The following is an 11,191-nucleotide window of genomic DNA, read 5'->3' as shown; positions in this document are numbered from 1 at the left end:
AATTAAATTGTAACTTAAGAGTCTCAAAAGCACTGTAGGATGAAAAACATGTGATATCAGAGTATATAAAAATGAAAAGATACTCTTGAATAAATAATCTTATGAAAGCTTCTCCTTGTGATTTAAAAACCTTCTCTTGATTATACATGTTATCATACTAGGTCTTATTTATATGACCTATTACTTCAACAGAAGAAACATTTCACAATAATTAAATTATTCATTGAGCAAGATCTCTATAACGTACTTTTGTTTATTTGAAGTTTTGGTTTTAAAAAGGTGTGTGTATTCTTTACGTAGATGTGAACCTACACAGGGCCAACATGTTTGAATATTTTTAACAAAATTTGAATTATTTCCTTTTGTTGCAGTTTTAAACTGACTAGCTGCGCAAATTAATCAGAGATAGTGAAATTTAGATCACTAATTATTCTACTAGCAATCTTGAGATAAATTCAGATAAAGTTCTTTAATTTTCAGTTGTAGAACCATAAGTACTGTGAAAATGTTTACAGTCAATTGCCAAAGTATTTAAAATAGCTGTTATTACCATTATTCTTTAAAACGAATTCTCGAAATTCAGTTAATCGGCGAGAAATACCTTACTTTATTTATATGCATAGCATTATATTGTAGAGCCTTACTTTCTTTGGTAGCATAAACCAGTGAGCTCTAGAAAGACTACAGAGGAATAATCCTTTTTTCTTAAACTGTTGACAAGTCAGAAGAAAAGGGTAAATATCTCTTTTATTTGAACACAAAAAACTAACAATGACCCAGCTTGGATTTACACAACCCAAACACTTCAGGCTTAATTTAAATGAGTAACGTTGAACTAATTCAAATGTAATAGATTAGCCTAACGACTCGCAAGATAAAGTAAAGCGCAAGAAAGGCTCTGGTTTGTAGAAAACCGGCGAGACAAGCTAAATGGCTAGAAACACTCAACGCCACAGAATCAAATCTCTAATAGCCACGGTACAACGTATCCTGGAATAGGTAAAACGCGCTCTATAAATAACTTGCGAAACCGCTTAAATAGCATTTCTTTCTTCCTCAATCTGAATAAACCCTCGCTATCTCATTTAAAGTGTGGATGGAAAGAGGAAAGCACTAAAAATTAACTATTAATTAAACATAAATAGATAAAACCTCACATCATTAACTTCGTTTCTTAAACATCGCGTAATTTAATCAACATTTCATGAGAATTTTCTCAAATCATTATAGTTGTCAAAAATTTCTTTATTACTCTATAACACTCACTATTTCTTTAAGTGAGATTTCTTGAGCAATTTTATCATCTTTATTCCGATTATTTTTAAATTTTTTTTTAAATTTGCAATAGCAACTTCCGATTTCATAAAAATGCCGTCAACTACTTCTAATGCATTTAGTGCATCAATAATTTCTCTTTTTTGAAATTTCTATTTTTGTGCATAGTTGTAAAAAATTGTGTCCCGTTTTAAAAATCAAGCAGCTTTTTATTCCTTTTAATTTTAACGCGTTATTTCCGAGTCCATAACCTGTTAGATGTACAGGAAAAGAAGCCTGGTGTTCTTTAAAGTGCCATTTTATTTTGTAGATTACACTCACAGTACCACAAATGATACATACAACTGGAGAGAGTATTAAGAAACAGAAGCAGAACAGCTATAATTCTCAATAACAACACACAAGAGCTACAGTGGGTAAAAAAAGTATTGGCTATTGCGTATAATTGATCAGTTTAGCTAACCAAGGAAATGCTTGACAATTTTAGCTCTACATAATGAACACAAAAGGCAAAAAAGACACAAATCTAATGAAACTTTCGTTTTAATATGCCTTTTAAACAAAATATGCAACGAAAATGTAAATTTGGATACCAAAAAAGTATTGGCAAGATCATACAGCAAAATGTGGGAACAAAGTTTAATACTTTGTATTCATACCTTTTCATTTATAACAGCTCGTATTCTATTTCTCATAGAGAAAACCCAAGTCCTGGTTGTTGAAAAGTCCTGAATCGGAAAACCAAAGTCCTGTTGCGAATTTTGTGCCATTCTTGAAGGAGTATACGCTTAAGTTCATCTTTACACGAAATTTTATGTTTCCTGACTTCTAGGTTCACTTTGTGTCATAAATTTTCAATTGAATTTATGTCAGGCGATTGAGGCGGTGTCTTTAACTGGCGAAGAGTGTTATAGAGTAAATATTGCCATGTGAGGTTCACTGTATCCTTAGGGTCATTATCCTGTTGAAATAAAACTGGTGTTCCTAAGCGAAGTTTTTGGGCTCTGAATTTCATATTATGACGCAATATGTAAATGTACGTACGAGCCATCATAATACCATCAATGCAGCACAGGTTACCATCTCCGTTTGGCTGCCATACAGCCCCAAACTATGACGCTCCCTCCAACATGTTTTACAATCGATGTTAAATGTTGTTTTTCCAGTTCGATGTTAGGCTTTCTCCACACATGTTGTCGTCCATCACTCTCTAAAATGTTAAACGTTGATTCGTCGGACAATATAACCGTATTCCAAAATTCGTATGATAAACTGACATGAGATTTTGCAAAATCTAATCTAGTTCTCCTCTTTATTTCTGAAATGAAAGGTTTCTTTCTAGCTGCCCTTCCGTAATAACTTCCTCCATGTCACACATTCCGTAGGTTTTATGAGACGTATTAGCAGCATGTTTGGCTTAACTAGGGTACATTTATTTAGTGGTTTTCTTAACCTCTTTGATAATGCCACGTTTTCTATTGCAGAAAATATTCAAGGCCGTCCACTTCTAATCTTATTTTCCGTCGATACTGTCTCTTTGAACATTTTTACAACACTTCTAACAGTAAATAACCTAATGTTCAGTTGTATTCCTGTAGCACGATAAGTTAAAACCCTCATTTCTGACCTGAATAATCATGTTTTTAACATTAACATCCAACTTTTTCCATTTTGATGCCGTTTTATCACAGTATTAGCAAAATAACATTTTAAAAGTTTTAAAGTAGCACTGCAGACTTTATATTAACAGGGTTTTTTATCAGTCTAAACACGCGACATCAACCGAACAAAATCTGCATAGCAGTTAGAACTTTGCCAATACTTTTTTTGACATGCAAATTTACGTTTTTGTTGGATATTTTGTGTAAAAGACATATTGAATTGAAATTTTAATTAGATTTGTGAGTTTATTACCTCCTGTGTTTGTTATGTACAGCACAAATTGTCAAGCATTTCCTTTGTTAAGTAATATGATCAGTTAAAGGCAATTGCCAATACTTTTTTATCCACTGTATCTGTCTAACAGAAGGAATACTTTTGTGATGAACGATTTAAGGAAAACTGTTTCGTATAGATAAAATCGTTAAAATTATCATTCCGCCAGCTTGTTCGCCGAAATTTGAACTCGGATCGAACCACCACTATTCAGTGATCTTACCATTTGCCCCCTGGTAGACTCAGCTCCTACTAAAATTAATGGAAAGTTTTTTTAATTATTTTCTTTTTTTTAGTTTAAAAATGTTTTAGACGCATAAATCTACTAATTTGTATGACATGATTTATCTGTTAGGAAAAAAAAGACTGACTCTAACCAAACGGTGGTAACTAATTTCTATGCATCCGTAGCTCCCATCGCAGTTAAATGTTTTAATGCTGCTTCTGATATTCATAAAAAATCTGATGTGTACACCACATGACTTCCTTGTATTGGAATATTAAATTGGAATATTAAATTATACGCATTTTTTCTTCCATTTCATTTAAACTTATTGGATTGAGTTAAATCTACTTCGCCGACAGCGCATAAACCACAATAGAATAAATGCATTCTTTAAAATTCACTCTAGTATTTGTTTACCATAGCGACACTGTGGCGCTAGATTCACTTAACAGTATTAATAATTATATAACAGTTAACTTATATAATAATTTTATAAAGGAAACTAAGTTAACTGTTATATAATCCAATAATTATATAACAGTTAACTTATATATTTCGTTCATATTATAACTCATAATACACAAAATTTATATCATTTAAAGAATAGAATTATCTAATCGTTGCCACATGTTCTATTCAAATACTATAATAAAGCTAGAATGATGTATAAAAGGAATTAAGCAAACAAAACAGAAAAGAAACAGTTTTTCACAGACGATTGAGTATTTCTCATTTAATTAATTCCGTTCTCACTTCGTGAGAAGGCAAAAATACATAAAAACTCAAAATATCTATATTAAAAATTGCGAAGTAAATCTTAAACGCTTATTTCCTCGAAAAAATTCCAGAAAGGATTAAGCATGATTTAAATAATAAATGAAGGCGTTATCTTTGTTGTTGCGAAGCTAAGTTTCTCTAGATTGACAACGAATCCACTAGTCGCCTGTTTCAAATGTAAACATTAATGGCCGCCATTAAAAAAGGCTTAGCGGTAATTAAACAACTTTAAAATTGCTGATAATTCTAAAAATATTGCACACAGATTTACTAAAGGCATAAAATCCTTAACCGGAAGATAAAAACAACATAATTCAATCATTTTTAAAGCAAAAAATGTACAATTTACCAACATATGAGAGTAAAGAAACTGAGATCACTGAGCCGGGTAACAGAGTGGATATATATAAATATATTTATATACGTTTGGTGCGGCCGATTGTAACCAAAATACGAGGTGCACATCTACATGTTATAGCAGTCCTATATACAAAATTTCAACGTTCTGAGGCTACTCGTTTTTGAGTTATGCGCGATACGTACGCACGTACGTACATACGTTCGTACAGACGCCACGAAAAATTCTCTTCAGAATTAATTTTAAAGCAGTTTTATAATTTTTTTGAAGGAAAAAGAGTATTTCATTCTGTCCTTACAATAATATATTTAATAGAATTTAATATATTTAATAGAATAAATGCATTCACGCAAAAACATATAGATATCACGCAAAAACATCGTTAAATTGCATTCGATAGCTGTCAAAATGGATATTTTCGTTGAAATATGCTGCCTGAAACTTTTCGCGATTACAATACTTCCTTTTTACTTCGTACAAGGAAGTAAAAACATCAAAGACAACTTTATGATTCATCGATAAAACATCGTGTTTGAAATGTATTGTATCTTAAGCTGCTTAGTCTAGCAGTGCAATGGCTTCCTTTAAAATAAAATTATTTGAGAACAAAATTCCAAAGATATCAGAATATAATAGGAAAACATTCACAGAAAGTAAATCAATTTAAAGCTTGGAATTTTTGAAAGTACATAACTGACGTAGGCAAGACAATTATTTGCTTTTAAAATTGCTTTTTGCTCTTTTAAATATAAAAATATATCACAAGAGAAGTTGTAGAGACATTAGTTATATTTGAAAGCAGGCAGGATGAAAAGTTAGCTATGCCTTCGCCGGGAATCGAACCACGGACCTCTCAATTAGGAGCTCAGCGTGCAGACCACCACACAGCGAAAGCTCGCTAAGAAGGCGGTAAAAAAACATTATAAAGTGGCAAATTCTTAAGTAGAATTTAATGTCTGATAAAATATACCACAAAACAGAGAAAAGCTTGAAGACTAATTCTAAAAGTAATTCTAAAACTTGAAGACTAATTCTAAAACTTCAGTCTTTCATTATGTCGCATTCATTACACTGCAATAGTAACTGATGCACTGTTACTAGCTATTTCATTGCAATTTTTTGAAAATTTCAAATGGCAATTTGAGTAATATTTACAGTCTGTATTGTGTCTAATATAGTATATGTTGTATCTGTATTTCAGTAGAATGTCTAAAATTTTTAGTTTATTCATCAAAGATAAAGTTTTAAAGTTTGTTCATCAGCGGCTTCTTGAGCACTAGAACAACTCAGAATGGCTGTCTAGGGGTAAAGTCGCTGAACGCTAATATTTCAACCACCGTACATATAATCGGCGAACGGGCTAGCATGAGCTGTGGTTCCACAAACATACAAATTTGTGTTCGAGATCCAAAACCTGTTGTAGTAGGAGAAGAGCAACCTGAGACCGCTAAATAAAGAGAAAGCATAGAAATGAGATTTGTTTCTTCGCCGTTTCATTACGCGCTTCTTCCTTAACTAGTAGGTCAGCAATATCATTACCACAGTGTTCCGTTTATCTTGATCCATTCTAACCGTTTGCGGAACAGAAAGTGGTTAAATTAGGTTTTTGAGGACGATTTTAAAATACTAAATAAGTAATTCTAATTAGGTTTTTGAGGACGATTTTAAAATGCTAAATAATAATGAAAGCAATACAATTCTCTAATGCTACCCTTTTGGCTCATAGTATGAATGGTAAAAAGGCACAGCAGATAGATAAACCTGGTATTTACAAAAGATGAACTGGTATAGTCACGAGTCTACCAGTACTTAACCACTGGTAACACCTAAACGAGACGCTCTAATGAGCTGCAGCAGCGCATCTTCCTTAATTTTGCATTTCAGTGCTAAGAGTACACAGAATTACGTACATTGTACGAATACATATTGATATACTGAACTACAAAAATTCATAATGTATGGTACTAAATATATTGGAATGTACAGGTAAATACGTTGCAATGTATATGTACACGTTTTGAATTGGTAAATCAGCAAATATAAACATGTATTTTCAGCAAGTAGTGCTGCAAAAACGTTGTCAATGTGCTTAATTTATATACTTAATATATCACTTGTACATACGGTTATGCATCCATTGGATTAAATTAATAGATTCTAATACGCGTAAAATTAAGTGCATCATTATTCTGATGCTCACTTAGAAATATACTCTCTTAGAAAGCAATATTTGGACTTGTTATTTGACTAATTCTAAAACTTCTTGACTAATTTTAAAACTAATTCTAAAACTTGAAGACTAATTCTAAAACTTCTTGACTAATTTTAAAACTAATTCTAAAACTTGAAGACTAATTCTAAAACAAATTCTAAAGCTTGAAGACTAATTCTAAAAGTAATTCTAAAACTTGAAGACTAATTCTAAAACTTCAGTCTTTTATTATGTCGCATTCATTACACTGCAATAGTAACTGATGCACTGTTACTAGCTATTTGATTGCAATTTTTTGAAAATTTCAAATGGCAATTTGAGTAATATTTACAGTCTGTATTGTGTCTAATATAGTATATGTTGTATCTGTATTTCAGTAGAATGTCTAAAATTTTTAGTTTATTCATCAAAGATAAAGTTTTAAAGTTTGTTCATCAGTGGCTTCTTGAGCAATAGAACAACTCAGAATGGCTGTCTAGGGGTAAAGTCGCTGAACGCTAATATTTCAACCACCGTACATATAATCGGCGAACGGGCTAGCATGAGCTATGGTTCCACAAACATACAAATTTGTGTTCGAGATCCAAAACCTGTTGTAGTAGGAGAAGAGCAACCTGAGACCGCTAAATAAAGAGAAAGCATAGAAATGAGATTTGTTTCTTCGCCGTTTCATTACGCGCTTCTTCCTTAACTAGTAGGTCAGCAATATCATTACCACAGTGTTCCGTTTATGCCTTGATCCATTCTAACCGTTTGCGGAACAGAAAGTGGTTAAATTAGGTTTTTGAGGACGATTTTAAAATGCTAAATAAGTAATTCTTTTTTAAGAGTTTAATTACCGTATTTATTAATGTAGGCATAAAAGTTTCCTTACTTACATTGCTAAAGTAGGAAGCTCTCAGTAAATTAACACTGCTTATAAGAGTGAAATACAGATCATCAATTTTACAGTTTTATGTATAACATATAAAATAAAACTGAATGATGTAATACGATAATTTATCTTAAAGTTCCACGAAAAAATGATAAAAGAAAAGTCTTTACCAAAAAGCGATCTTCATACGTCCAAGATTCAACTATTGAAGTTGTTCTATCTTATTTTTTTTTCATTTGATTTAGAGATGCAGTCCACTGATCTTCAATATATATTACACTCTCATTATTATCGGATTTTTATAGTTACATAAAATTTCTTTTGCCGTTTATGACGTGATCAGATTCAGTGAGAGAGGGAAGCCAACTATGCTGGTTTATATTCTTTCTGCACTGGAACACACATACGCTGCATCTATCTTCTGACATAAGATTTCTTTCGCAGCACATGCTGAGATGTTACGTATTTTGATATGCTGGTTTTGCTGGATGATTGTATAGACGAGCAAAGCAATTCTTTCAAGACTGAGAATTATAATTTTTAATCAAGCCGCAAATCGTATGATGTATAAACGAAAATTATACAAAAGTCATTCCTAGTTATATCTGATCATATGCTGAAATGAAAATAAATTCTTTAATTTAGAGAAAAAGTTTGAGAATTCATAATAAAAAATTAAGTAATTTTAGAGTTATAAATTATATACACTTTAAACCCAATACAACACTCCGGGAATAAGAAATTATGGACCGACAACTTCGTTGGTTTTGGGCTTTAGCCTTCGTTTGTTCTTGCATTCGCATGCTCGAAAATCACTATGCATTCTGAAGAATTAGAATACCAGAGACGCCATGTAATGGGTGCCAGTATCAGCTTATAATATCTAGACTAAAGATAATTTTTTAAACTATAAATTTTATGAATATTTAACAATGCTACACATTTGTTATGTAATGTTATCTTTTGTTATTATATTATTATTACGTACCAAAGCTGATGTATAAAGATACATTTTCAAAATCTTCCACACTTATTTATAAAAAAATATTTGGAATTATTATTAAACAATTAATCAGATACTAATTCAGAAGTCAAGCAACAAAAATCAGAGTTATGTATTTTCAAAATTTTCACAGGACTAGTTTCGATGGTTTTACCGAACCACCATCCTCAGCTGCAAAACCGCCATCGAAACTAGTCCTGTGAAAATTTTGAAAATATAACGCTGATTTTTGTTGTTTGACTTCTGAATTAGTATTTGTTCGGCGTGTTATTGTGTCTTAATTAATCAGATGCTAATCAAAGTAACTTTTCATTTTCCGAACTACATTAATTCATCATTATACTTACTTCCCTTTTCAGATTTTATTAAATTCTCTATTCATAAATATTTCTTCTCTTTAAATATCAGAATTATATTACGTATTTTCAAAAATTAAAATTGCTGTTCGTTTTTTTTTTCTTGTAGCGCATTTATTATTATTTTTTAATTTTTAACGGTGCAGTAGATATTTTCAATCACAAATATGATTTTAAATACTTCTTTTTGCTTTGAAAATCTTTTTTAACACTTCTTTTGTTTTATAATCTGATGTTATGAAAGACAAATAATATTTTTGTTATTAGCAATTTCAGGATCTTGCGACAATAAACATACACTTTACGTGAATTAAAAGCATTTATATAAATTTTTCTTTCTTAAAATGGGATTTACGGGAGACTAAGTATAATCTATTTCTGGGTACAGACATTCTACGTAATCATTCTTTTAATTTTTACATTATAAAACAACTCTTTCGAAATTCAAGAACGTGTATTAAGAGAAAATTACTATTTCCCCTCCGCATGATGAAAATGCACCAATACAAGAATTTACCTAAATTTCTAACACTTAGACCATAATTTATAACTTACTTTTTCTGAGTAAAGAATGTAGTATACGGCTGAATATTATTCTATATTTTGGAAGGAATTTTAGTTGCACCCAAAAGTAGATAATGAGTTTCAAATAGCATGTTACGTAAGAAAGAGAAAGAAATTTCTTTCAGCGGGTTTTTAATTCATTACCTACAATTCACTGTTCTTTTAAAATTTTTAATTGCAGTTTTCTTCTAGAATTCGTGTATCTGTTGTAACATCAACGGTTCTACAAAACTCATCTTTTCTTATTATCTTTTCGCAGATGGAAATGCAAATATATCCGAAGTGTTTTGTGACAAATAGCCTTTTAACTAAAGTCATTTTGTTACCTATTTGTGATAAAATAATACAGATACTTGTCTTAAAGTTTAACGATTCGTTTATTTGTCTTTAATCGAGTATTTTCTATTTTGTTTTTGAACAATGTTAATCTTCATTTTCCAAATACATCATACTACTATGTTGCCTATATATTGTTTAATGCCTGCATATTTGAAAAATATTATTTTAGTAATAAATTCCCCAAAATTACACTTAACTGTTCTATACTGTTTATTCAATTCCAAATTACCGCAGCAAATTTTGAAAGCCACGTGTTGTTCTCCTTTCATTTCAAACGCAGATAGATAATAACGGGGGAGAATGACTCAGACGACTTGCTATCTCGTAAAGCAACATCGGCGCATCTTTGCTCATTTCCGTTACACTTATCGTCTTAACACGTGTTTCTCAGAAAACTGAATTTACTGGAAAGATTGCTTTTACAAGACAATTTCTAGTCTTAAGTTAATATATAATTCATGCATTAATTTAAGAATGTGATGAACATTTTCTAAACTTTTTCTCGTGAATTTCCATATGTATCTAAATACAGGTTGATAAATTCCATACGTATCTAAATACAGATGATACTGTATTATAATTTCAATATTTTTTGGCAATTTCTATCATAACAACATGAAATCCTTTTGTACTAAAATTACCCAAGATATAATTTTAATGCATTTTTGCCGAGCGCATAAAAGTAAGACATTTAGAGTTTTTTAAGCATACTAACATTTTACTTATTATTACGTAGTATAAATTATAATACACATACTTAAACACACACACATATATATATATATATGTATATGTACATCTGCAATGGATTTGAGAGGTTTATCTAATCATTTTTTGAAGTTTCTTATATGCAAATCAAGGTGCTATGTCATCTGATGGTGAACTAAGAGCTTTGCTCAAAGCGAATAGCTGAGTGAATGTGAATTTCTGTAATACAGTGCTTCATTTAAGTATGTAAGGACTCCAAACGGTATTTTATAGCTCCGAAGTATCATTTGGAAGTATCTGTGAAGTGGTAAATCATCGGCCGTTTAGAAGCAGGACAGTCAATCACCGAAGCAGTGAAATGTATGAATATTTATAACAGAGAGACTCTGTGCTGTGAAAAAACAATTTTATAACTCTGGAACTGTTTGAAAAATGGTCTGACAAGGTTATAAACGAAAACCAACTGCTTCTTAAGATCGATTTCTCTCAATAATTGCCCGTCGTAATAGGAAGTCTACTGCTCGGCAGTTAACTTCAAAGTTTACAGCCATCACTGACATTGTA

This window comes from Stegodyphus dumicola, chromosome X1 (assembly GCF_044657685.1).
Source record: "Stegodyphus dumicola isolate Sdum_Otavi_A_Nest chromosome X1, ASM4465768v1".
In the NCBI taxonomy this organism is placed as follows: domain Eukaryota; kingdom Metazoa; phylum Arthropoda; class Arachnida; order Araneae; family Eresidae; genus Stegodyphus; species Stegodyphus dumicola.
Note: the sequence above shows the minus strand (reverse complement) of the source record.